Below are 13,401 nucleotides of genomic sequence, written 5' to 3'. Positions count from 1 at the left end.
AATTGTATCATATATCATTTTTTTTTTTTTTTTATTATTGATATTAATTTCATTTGCACATACAATATATCATACAATATATATATACATGTAAGTATATTTAGCACAATTGAAAAGTCTGTTGATAAGATCAATTTCAACAAATTTAAGGGAGAGAAAATGAGGGACAGTAGGAAGTGGAGAGTGGGGGGAGAGAGTGGGGGAATTATGAGGATACATGTATCATGTCAGAAATATTTTATTAATAATTAGGCGTAATCAAAATATTTACTACCGAGTTGTTGTGAGTTCGGGATCAGACCGAAAACTGTTCACACAAAATGTTAAATAACTTATCAATATGCTGATCCCCTTAAAATACAGAAAAACAATATTTTGTTCAAAATTATATACAATATATACAAAACCAGCAAAAAGATGGCACCTCAAAAATAAAATATGCCATATGCAAAATAACAATATTTTGTACATGTATGCAACTTTCGAATATTGGAGTGGTGAAACGGGGATGGTAGTGGGTGTATCAAAACATTACTCGTGCTAACACTCTCAGAGATGGAGACAGAATGACCCTACTCTCACTGGTCAGATACTGACCGCATCAAACCACGTGACCATATCGTTTAATTTGATTGGCTATTAAATTTAATTTGGGGAGAATTACACCATGGAATTTTTAACTATTACATAATAGGTCACTGGGAGGTTTTTAGAGTAGGAATTTGGGCTAAAAATAGACGTGGACAGTGACCACTGCAGGGAAATTACATAATATGGCCAACGACCTCTACAAGGCCTGGGACAGAAATGCAACATATCTAATCAAACATAAACATGAACATTACAATAAATAAGCAAATAAAATTATAGCATTCAACACATAAATACAATTATTAACATAATTGTTGTTTGATTGATTCCTTGCTACAGCACTTTTAACTTTCAAAACTTAGATTTAAAACGCAATATTTTGATATAAAGAATTTCAGCGAAAAGACTCTTTATCCTGTTTTTTACATATATAAATTGCGTAAACTTTAACAACATTAGAACGTCCCAGAAATAAGTCATTAGGGGTTTTCAAAACAGACTAAATCACAAATTGTGGAATAAATCTTAGGTGTAAAATATTTTGTATTGCATCTCAATATTAATATTAATAAATCATTTCATATCTGATCATGTGGATAGGCTACAGCTGTTCAGTTGTATTATATTTATATGGTTAAAAGGTATTATGTACAGTGTTATTTTCAGTATATATTTTGAGGTAGGGCCTTAAAAGGCGTAATTTTTTCACTTTTTCACTTATCACGAAGTCTTGTGAAGGTTTTTTAAATTTATTTTTGTGGTTTATTGTGTTGGGTGGAGGGGGATTGAGAGTCTTTAGTGTACAAATCCCATACTTTCTATATGGAACAAATAAATGATTGAAATTCATACAGGTAAAATGCAATAAATGGGATAAGAATTAATTATACAAAACAATAAAAGCCTTTCAAGTTTGAACTTCGAACACTCATAAGCATTTATTCGACATAAAGTAATTACTGTACATTCATGTAATATTCATGTATGTTTGTCATTAAATCATTACATGGTCAATAAGAAGACAAAGACACCTTTTGCAATACTTCAAAGAATGATTCAGACAAATTCCGGTTGTAGTGGTTTACTTCATAAATGATGTGTTAGCATATTCTTCAGCTTTTTGGGTCACAGATTTGTCATCACTTGATTCTACAAAACATTCCAACAATTCAACAAAAGTTGACACTATGATTTGAAGTACATATCAAATGGATAAATCTATATATACATTATTTATATACCTTACGAGATCTACGTGCTTTGAAGGAACATAGTAACGATTTGAGCTAAACTTTGTTGTTTCTTGTATATATAATGCGTAAAAATGCTTTATAAAGGTTTTTTTTAAAGTAGAACCAAGTTTGGATGATGGCTGTTATACCATGAGCGAGATACAGTCTTCAAAATTCTTCAATTCTTTGTTTTTGTAGACAAAGATCGTGCTAATATTTTATAGTTTTATTTCATGCAGTTGATATAAAATCAATATATTAATTGATAAACTAATACACTACTGCACAATCTATTCTGATATCTTAAAATAATAATCAAAACAATCATTGTTTGATTCTGTAATGATACCGTTACAATGAGTTCCGATGCGAGCATTGGTGCTAGTGCAACATATGATTAATTGAATACTTCAGGTGCATATACATGTATGTAAAAAAAAAACAAAAAAAAAAAAAAAAAAAAAAAAAAATTGGGTTTACCTAAACGATGCAACAGCGTGAATTACATTTCTTCTCTTGTTTTTAACCATTATTTATGATTTGAATGCTACTCTGTATAAATTTGAAAGTTTCTTTATATCCGCAACACTACGAGTTTCTTTTATTGATCAATGAGAAGAACTGCCGTTCTATTTTACGTCGGTTAATAGACTTCTTTACATAGGAATAGAATTGGAACTACATCCAAACTGTTTGTAATAAGAATGGCAGTTAATGTTTTATGACAACGTACATTTGTATTACAACACCTGAAATAAATAAAACAATTGTTGTCAAATATTAAATTGTACCTTTACTTTTCAGTGGTACCATCATCTTGATAGCTTTTCCTTCACCATCATTATCAACACTTTTTTGCAATTTTTCATATAATTTTCTACAATCAAATTATAACAAATGTTTAAGACTCTTTCTGGCATATATGAATCAAGCAGATGGATTGATGAAGATTAGATAGATAGATAGATAGATAGATAGATAGATAGATAGATAGATAGATACTCGTTTTTTCCTCGGGTGGGGTCCTTCAAGACCAAGGTCTTTCAGTTGTGGCGGTTTTTAACCCCACCTTTGCAAATTAATTTGTCATTTATTCAATGATTTTTTTCTTCTAAACAATACATATTCGGTTCATTGAATAAACGACCTTTAACGCAATCTGTTGTTCTATTTCATTGCAAATGAACTTGGACTCATTGGAAGATTTTTGATTCAGTTACTTGTTTTGGGTAAATTGCTTGTAGCAACAAAGATCAAAGTTGGGCAAAATTAATAAAGTGTTTCTCTTGGAAATGCTTATGTATTATATTTATGGAAAAATTTGGTTGACAAAAAACTAATTTTATTGTAAATAAAATCATTTCTGGCAACAAAGTTTGTAATAATATACTTGTGTGTTTTTTATTATTATCTCTTTGTAAGTCAAGCTTGTAAAATAATGTCTGTGTGCATGTAAGGGGGATGCTAATTAACAACCATGGTCAAAATACTTTGTCATGTTACAGATGGTAATTTGCATCTGTGCATAGCAGGTTCACTGAGGGGTAGGTTTCAAGATTGTTAAACATAATAGATCAATTAACATGTCCAGCATCCAATCATCTTTTGTAATAAATTATTGTCTTATCAGAACCTGGTACATGTAAATTCTCTAATTCTTATTTTCTCTGATTTTGCTGCTGGGTGTAAATTTTTCCATGAACTTTGTTTTACCCACCAACCTACACCCTTTACATATGCACGCACATTATATCATAGTCAAATGTTGTTCTAACTTTCATTGAGTATTTAAATTATTGTGAGTTGGCGCTTTTTAACCCTACCTTTGAAAAATAATTTGTCATGTATTCTGGCTTTCATTGAGTATTTGAATTATTGTGAGTTGTCGGTTTTTAACCCCACCTTTGCAAATTAATTTGTCATTTATTCAATGATTTTTTTCTTCTTTAATTTATTGTTTTCAATCTAAATAATACAAACTCGGTTCATTGAATAAACGACCTTTACCGCAATCTGTTGTTCTATTTCATTGCAAATGAACTTGGACTCATTGGAAGATTTTTTATGCAGTGTTTTTCTTGGAAATGCTTATGTATTATATTTATGGAAAAATTTGGTTGACAAAAACATTTTTTTTGCAATTTTTCATATAATTATCTACAATCAAATTATAACAAATGTTTAAGACTCTTTCTGGCATATATGAATCAAGCAGATGGATGGATGAAGATTAGATAGATAGATAGATAGATAGATAGATAGATAGATAGATAGATAGATAGATAGATAGATAGATAGATAGATAGATAGATAGATAGATAGATAGATAGATACTCATTTTTTCCATGATTATCTGTAATATAAAAATAATTTTAAATAGTGTTAATGCAAATTTTTGTAAAGACATTATATTAAACAGAACCATTAAAAATGCGAATTTTCTTTACAAATTTGCCCTAAATAAATATGGTTGAACCCTTTATTAAATACATTGTGTATTAGTGTAGAAGTCATTTAATATTTCTTCATCTACGATTATTTGAATTAATATGAAAAATTATCACAAAAAATCAAAGTTTTTAAACCATCATTTCGGTTCATAAACAAAAATAAAATGCATAATTTAATCAAAATAAGAAAGATTTTCTATCGACTTTTATTGAAATATTTGCAATACCTTTTTTCAAAACATCCTCGTATTGGCTAGCGCTTTCTCTTGATACTAATTCGTCATACATGTTCCTGCAATAAACGCATGATTACTTATTTTTCAACAGAATACTTCCTGCATACGATTGTTGTACATATCAAATGTAATAAAACGATGAATCATTTAAATTTACATATTACAAAGTGACATTAATATGATGTTTGTATTGAATGAATATCTACAAAAGAGTAATCGTAAACAAAATTAGCCATACAATGACAAATTTAGTATTCACACCAAACTCGCACACCTTTCAGCATGTTCCTGTTGTTCTGAAATGGAACAATTACACTTTTTAACAATCTGTTAAAAATATCATTTAACATTTATATTTTTAAACATATATGCATCTGTACAAAGATAACCTTAGACAAATTAGGCCTAGTAGGTGTTTTGTATTAAATAATGGTTGTTCTTTGAAGGAATTTGACAGACATATATACTTTGGATTTTACTTTGAGTTTTAAACAACCAACTCGATTTCTTAATGAAATAGTTTCAATTCCTTTTTCTTACTTTATATAGCTATCAAATGACTGCAGTGGAATAGTTTCAGATAATTTTTTAAAAGATTATAATTAAAATTGTATTTTCAAATTGAGTCTTTACCTTTTATGGTTGTATAGTTGGATGTTTCTTTGTTTTGGTCAACTTTTATATCTCTGATTTAATTAAATATCACTTAATTACAAATTAAATAATTACAAAAGCATACGAATAAAACATGTAATTGTTTCAAAATACTACGACATTGTGTTACGTAACTGAGCAATTTATTATTAATACATCATACTTAGAACTTCAAAGAAATTATATATTCACAATATTTTCCACTAGCATTGTAAAGTTTACACGTCCGTCTATCATGTGAGAATTTTTCCCCAAAAAACAGAAGAACTTAATATAATTAAGCTGCAAAGTAGATTCTAAATCAATGAAAACCTAAACGTCAAAAAGAATTATTCACATGAATTAATCTTTTTTTTTGCACAAAAGTATATACAAAAATTTGGTTAGCTGTAGAAATGTAAAAATTAAGGTTGACGAACCGTAATGCTACAGTTCCATTCATACAAAACTGTAAATTTATTGCACTGAAAACGTTGCGCATTGTTTTAGACTTAATATAACATAATTTTCATAGGAATATATTCTGTAAACATTTTCATAACAAAAAAATAGCTGAGACATTTTACTATAAATGGCATTACTATACTTGCCACTGAATAATTTTTAACCATCCTCACCAGTTCCGAAAAAAATTGTCTGGTTTGTTGGCAGGTAAAAACGGTGACTATTGATCCCAACCTGAATTTAACATACGTCACTTATCAAAGTCGGTTCGGTAGTTAAGGGAAACGTTTAAGGCAATTTAAGTGGTCAGTCAGTATCAAAATGGCTCATAAATTTATGGTATGAAAATATTACATATTACATTCCTAATTTAGTTTAATAAGACTAAACCGTGCGAAATATATATATATACAGTTTGTTTGCATGTATGGAACTGTAGCTTTATTGTCCGTCAATCTAAATTTTCCGTAGAGCTACAGTTCTGCAGTTAAAGTTTGGTAAGGTCTTGTATTAAAAAAAAACTTACATATTTCTTTTTTCCAATGCTACAATGAATCAATATAAACATTTTAAAAGGTTAAGGTTGCTTGACACGCCAATATATTAATCAATCTTTTATTAAATGAGATTTACAACCCCCCCCCCCAAAAAAAAAAAAACAAAAAAAACAAAAACAAAAAAAACAAATATAAATTCTATATCATTTCTTTGTATTTTTAATAGAAACTGGAAAACTCGTTCTTGCTTTACACAATATATTTTAGAACTCAAAAGTTGGTCTCAGTTGGTGCATTATGCTATAATCTAAAAAATAAACTTGAAAACATTTTTGATAAATTAAATATTAATGAAAATAGTTAATTGCCAATATTTTTTAAACCTATAGATAAAATCTACGAATCAACTGTCAGTCACATTTAACAATTGCTATAAAATCATATTTTAATAACAAAATGAAACGAAACTGTGAAATTCAAGAAAAAATGAACAATCTTAATTCGAACCGAACCCGATTGCAATTAAGGTTCCTCGAAACATCAATATTTTATTTGATGTTTTAATAAAGAATCTTTTTTTAAAATATGATTTCACAAAACAGAGACCGATATCGGCTTTTAATTATTTAATGAATTTTTTGTATTTTTTTGGTTAGATTAGAAAAAATGGTTTTGACTTCAAACAGATTATTTTATAGCTTAAATTTTGGTCTCAATTGATGCGTTGTATTATTATTAATAAATACATGAAAAAGATGGTCTGGTCAAGTTTTTAATTTTTTAATCAAAAAAATATTTCTAATAAATAAATTTGGTATTCTTTTATTTCTAAAAGACAAATCTGAAGAAAAACAAAAACTCGCATAAAGCATTTGTCAAACAATGATATTTTACAAAGAAATTAAAACGAAAATGCAAAACTTTTAAAAAATTGAACCGATTTTGATGGGAAAAAAAACAAAACCGATCGCGATCAAAATCATTTTAAAACTTCATAAAAAAAATTCACAAAAATACTCCAGTGATAGAAATTGATATAAGTTATTATATCATTGAAGGAACAATCCATTTTACAGCCAAACAACCAGGAATATTTGCAATATTGTAAAACAGTTCAACTTTATATGATTTTGTTCATGATCAGTCTATTTACAATAGGGATCGGTTTGGATTTAAGGTCATCAAACCTTTCTTGAATTTGAAAATTTTGTTTCAATTTCTTGTTGAAATATGATTGTAAAAAATCCTGTTTGCAGCCAAAACGATGTTTTCGGTTTCTATTAAAAGATACCCCAAAAAAATCAGGGAAAATAATTGAAAGCCAATATTTGTCTCATTTTTGTAAAATTATTTTTTTATTGATCCATCAAATAATGCACTTGAGTGTCGGGCAACCTTAATATATTCAAAACAAAAGATAGGCTAGCATGTAACAGAACAATTAAACTTTCTTTTAAAATAATGAATCCAAATTGTAAAACACTATAAATTCAACTTTTAGTGGGTCACACACCGCATGCTAGGTGTTTCATGATTTAATTGTTGCGGATAACTCGGTTACAGGTGATTTTAAAAACGACATTTTAAGGTGCATTGTATTAAAACGAAGACCCCTAGCATACATGTACCTTGTATTTCATATATCTATGAAGCTGAAGCATTTGGATTCAAACTTATAGCGGCCTTTTTTGCTTACCGTTTCAGATGCTATGTGCTGACTATTTCGTATAAACACGCATGTCAAATGATAACCAAACTTATTTTTTAAATGAATGCAATAAATCTTTAAAACTGAATTATTTCTTTGCAGATTTGTTCAAGATTTTCCGAATGTTTAAGTATTTTGATCCATTTATCATAGTTGCAAACAATATATCAAAAACAACACAAATAAAAACAATATTGTGAAATCTTATTTTGACGTTTAACATATTTAGAAGTTTTGATAATTCACTTCTTCTTGATATTCGATCAAATTGAGCTTCACTACTGATCGTTTTACAAAATCAAGCAGCGATTCAATAGTCTTTGGACAGTGAATATCTAAATGATTTTAGTGTTAAAATATAATTGATATGATTCTTAATAAATATGCTGTTGGAGAATTGTGTCAAATTACATGTAGCCTTCACGGTGCACGTGGATGTAAAAAAATAAACTATGACAAGTCAGCTTAGAATAACTGACCATGAACAACATGATTTGTGGTTTGAAAAATATGAATAAACACTGCATTACCTTTTTTAGATATACAGATACACGTGTATCGTCTGTGAACAAAAAACACAAGAATCGGTATAATCGTGACCAACAGCAGCGCCCCTCCAACACTTCCAGCAACTATCCCTGTCGGAGAGCTTGCTATTTCTGTAAAAAGGCATTCATGATTCCATTAGCTAATTTTCATAGTGAAATGGAGCGGGTTTTTTCATAAATTTAACGCGCACCGCAAACAATGATAAAAGTTTAAAAAAACTGATCAATATATAATAAACATGCACACAACGTCGTTTTAAGGGCAATTCAACAAAGATATCGTGTTGCGATGCAAATAACCAATATTCACCTTCATTTTTATGGTTTTCTTGTTTTGGGGGATTTTTTAAGGTCTTCCGTTTCCAATGGAAGACCTAACTGTTTTTGCTTTGTTTTGTTTTTTTCCTGTTATTGTTATTATTAGTTTTTTTCTGTCACGTTTTCTCAAAACGCTTCAGTCGATTTTAATTAAACTTTCAAATCTTATTCATGACAAAATTTGTAAAAATTACACGAGATTTGTTTGGTTGTCACTTCCGTTCCCGCGATATTAAAAATTTTATGTTTTTGTTTGTTCACGATTTTCCTCCAAAAGTAATACAGATACAACTTTCAGATTTTCAGATATGGTAGAAAAGTCACGGCCTTTTGTATATCCGAATGTCTGTCGTCACTTCCGGTCGTCACCGGAAGAAAATGAAAAACCTTAATTTTTTTAATTGTTTTGACATGAATTGTTTTTTATTCGATAGAGATGCTCTCTTAACTTCCGAATATGAAATTTCTTTTAAAATCGATCCACGCATTCTCAAGATTTTGGGCTCCAAAGTTCTGAAGTGAGAGTCAGCGCAGTTCAGTCGTTAGAGTGGTGGACTTGTTTCCAGGCGAAACAGGTACAGTTCCCTAGTGCCGAATATATTATCTCTCTTAATTGTGATAAGATTTATGATTTTATGTTTGAAATAATACATGTTACCTTTTTCATTTTAATATTATCAAAAATCACAATAATAGCGATTTTTTAAAGTCAGTTGATATTTTGTTAGAATATATATTATATATAAAAAAATGTGGTCGAGTATGAAAAGTTCTTTCTAAAAAATCAAGAAAAAGGGGCTGGCACCTTTATTTAGGGGCCAAGAGACTCGTTAAGTCTATTACAAATAAGTTAAAAACGATTAAGATTTTGTTTTGCATTATAGAAGCAAAGTTTTTGATCGTAACAATATCTATCTGAAAAACTCATTGCCAAACCCATTTATTAGATAATAAAGGATTTATATTCATTATCTGATAGTGGGTGGGGGGGGGGTTAATTCTGAAATTGTACCGATTATTCATGGCATCTTACAGGCTGGGGCGAATTACATTGTAAAGTAATGCATTACATTACCATTACTTCATGAATTTGGGCATTAAATTACCATTACCATTATTTAATTTTCTTGAAGTAATGCATTACATAACCATTACATGAGTAAAGTAATGCATTACCATTACTTTGTGAAAAGTCAATAAGTTTTTAAACAGTTATTTAAAAGCTGAATAAAAGTTTTTGCAAACGTTTCATATATCATTTTAACTGCATCATGTTGTGTTTGAAAATCTAAGATATAAGTCTCCAGGCAATAAATGAAAAAAATACAGAAATCTTGTATTTTCTATCAGTCCAAACTATTGTACTTGAGATCAATTCTATGTAAAAATCAAAATTCGTTGGCCACGTATAGTCACGGATTTTCTTCATACTTGACAATTTGATAGACTTTGGTGAGTAAAAAACACCATTTGTTTGTTGCTATGTGGTCCCGTTGCCATGGTAACCAAGGGTAAAGATGTAAAAATAGCATTTTAATGCTTATTTGAGAACATATTGTGAGTTATGTGCAGAACTTGGGGTTTCCAGGGTAGCATATATTATTAAAAATAGTGTCATTTTTCAAAAGGAAGAAAAAAATTTATGGAGAAACGCATATTTTTAGAGCGTTTCCATGGTTACTAAACAGAAATTTTAAAATCTCTTTTCTTCATTTAATTCGATTAAAAGGTGCAAATCTTGATTTTTTTTGGTAAACACTTTAAATATTGTGCATTTAAAAATTTAAATATGAAAATTGAGAACCGTTGCTATGGTAAAAAGCTTAAAAATAAGGAAAATAATAATATTTTTAGGCATCTTTGAATGGATATTATTCACTTATAATGAATAAATATATAAAATCAAGTTTTCTTTAAAAAAAAAAAACTGCCGTTGCTATGGACTTTTCAAAAAGTAAGAAGTTCTGTGTGATTTTTTACGCAACTTAATTTTCAATAGCAACAACACGTCTCTGTTGCATAACAAAACTTTTTGTGGTATATAATGAAAATTTAGAAATATTTTCACAAGTTCCAACTAAAACAATTGCAAAAAAAAATTATTTGCGGGAATTTAAGCATATCAAAATCATCCTTAATTTCTCCGTTTTACTATTTTTTGACCTTGTTGCCACAGCAACAGATGTCAATTATAAAATAAATATTGCATGGACATTGATATGGATTTAAAAATTTAACAGTTTTCCATTTCGGCTTATTTTAAACCGCAAAAAACTGATTACAAAAATTTGTAACAGTTTCCATGGTTACATTTCAAAAGTATTGGTTTCTCCATCAATTTTCTGATAAAATTAAATAACTGAATGTTTTATGTCTTTGATACTTTACATTAGTGGGCAAAACCTTCTAATATGGCTTCAAAACCTTCTAATATGGCTTCAAAGTAGGTAAGTTTTGCTATTTTTCCATCTTCAGCCTCGATTACCATGGCAACGGTTACCCCTAGCAACCAACTTTTAGTGTTTTTTTGCGTTTTACACCTAGGTGCGTCCATGTATGAAATATAAGGAAAATTGGTGACTATGCGTGGCCAGACCCTTTTATAAATCTTTGATTCTTACATAGAATTGATCTTGATATCCAACACAGATAATAAAACATATATTGAGAGAAAGAGAGAGAGAGAGAGAGAGAGAGAGAGATTATTTTCAAATGGGTTATAATATTTAAGTAAGTTTTAAGCTTCCAGAGATCATGGTTGGACCATGCATTCTCTTAAGTGCATTTTTTTTTGGCTTTTAAGGATGTATTGTTTTTTATCTATTCTAATAGAACACAGCACGGCCAAGAGAAGGGTGGGAATTGGGGTGTTTAGCACCTCTTAAAGCAATATATTGTTTTGATACTTAGATTATCCTTGGGGCATTGTGTGTTGTTGACACATTCTTCACAGTAAAGAATTCATTTAATGCACAACTAATTGGCGTAATTTTTTCAAATGATATAAAATTCTTAATAAGAACACTCTTAAAATGTTGTGAAATGGTGTTGTTATAGCTAGTTATATTGACAATTTAAGAATGAATTTTTAAATTTTTTTTATCATAAAACTAAAATATTTCTATCTCAAGAATTAATTTTTCTATAAAACAATTTTTAATCAAATACAATTTCAGTTATTCAATTCATCACAATTTTATGAGAATGACCATGCATAAAACAGCATAGTCATAGTAATGCAAAGTAATGCCATGTAATGCCAGCATTATACTAGAAAGTAATGAGTTACATTACCATTACTTGTAATGGTAAATTTGTGGCATTTCACATTACTAGCATTAATTTTAAAAAATGTAATGCATTGCAATGCATTACCATTAAATTTAGCATTACCCCAAGTCTGGTATCTTATTAAAAACAGAAATCGCACTGAAAACCTACTCGTTACTCGTAACGAGATCGTATCTAGTTTTTATTCTTTTTAACACCGTTGTATCAATGTCGTAACAATGTTAAAAACACGAATGGATAAATGAATTTTATTATTAATATTTGAATGTTTTATCTGAAAAAGTAATAATATTGTGTATACATAATCTTCATGAATTCTCATAATTTTCGCGCATAAATACTACCAGCCGCCAAAGGGCGTTCGATCATATGATTTTAAGATATTGAACTAGCTATGCATGTCTGCAGAGTGCAACAACTCGTTTACCAAGCTGCTCTATCAATTCAAAACTTTGCTCATACAGAAAGCTCATGAAGTCTAATATTTAACATGAAATATCAAAAATAATTAAAACGTCAAATATATGATTGCAGAACATCCAGCTAATTGGTATTGTGTATTTTACACACATTTTCAAAAACAAATAGAATATTTTTAAAAGAAGGAAATTCATATTAATTTGCATTATGTGCTGAGTATGGGTTTTGTATAAAGACTTAATTATGGCAAAGTAAGTTTAAACATGGTTGTGATATTCTTAGAGTTATATTTGGTTAATATAAATTTTCCATTAATACTCATCCTTTTTCTGTTTTTCTTTCAACGTTGAAACAGCGTTTTTGTGTTGGTTGGATAAATAGTTAAACATCATGTGAAATAAGTGAATACATGTATTACCTAGAAATTAATTTGTTTTATAATTCATTCTAGCTATTTGAAAACTGAAAATTCTTATGTATGATATGTAATATGTATCACATTACACGGAAAGAGTACTAGTTGACAAATGTTTCAATATAACCTTTTACTGTGGTGCAGCTCATGGCTTTTGAGGAAATAGATCCATGGCTGTTCTTTGCCGACACTGAAAACCAGTACGTCACAGACGGTTGAAGGCTGCTTACGTAAGTAGCATGAATTTCATTTTGACCCTTGTCGTTAAGGTTATAGTAGTGACTATTTCCATCTTGGCCACTCAAAGTAATCACGGTAAAATTTTGAGTGTCTCCACCATTGAAGGAAGATATCCATTGTACTATGGCTCCTGTTGCTTTACACGTTACTTTTATGTTTCTGGGAATGTCTGGTCTTCCTTTATATACACAAAAACAATAATGTCAATTAAATTCTACGGTAATATAGAGTTTCAAAATGCATACTAGTATATATATATATGTTTAATAGATGTTTCTTTCGAGTGAGTAAGGCAGTATTTGAAAATCTTAAATAAGCTAAATACATGTACTTCACAAATGTCAGTTGTTAGGCTAC

General features: G+C 29.2%; 1 pseudogene; it reads right to left on the bottom strand.

Moving 5' to 3' along the window:
• Nucleotides 1–1,191: 1,191 nt before the first annotated feature.
• Nucleotides 1,192–13,401, bottom strand: part of LOC128169662 (hemicentin-2-like) — a 307,406-nt pseudogene continuing 295,196 nt past the window's right edge.

The sequence above is a fragment of the Crassostrea angulata genome, unplaced genomic scaffold, assembly GCF_025612915.1.
Source record: "Crassostrea angulata isolate pt1a10 unplaced genomic scaffold, ASM2561291v2 HiC_scaffold_167, whole genome shotgun sequence".
Classification (NCBI taxonomy): domain Eukaryota; kingdom Metazoa; phylum Mollusca; class Bivalvia; order Ostreida; family Ostreidae; genus Magallana; species Magallana angulata.
Note: the sequence above shows the minus strand (reverse complement) of the source record. Positions and strands in the feature narration are given on the sequence as shown.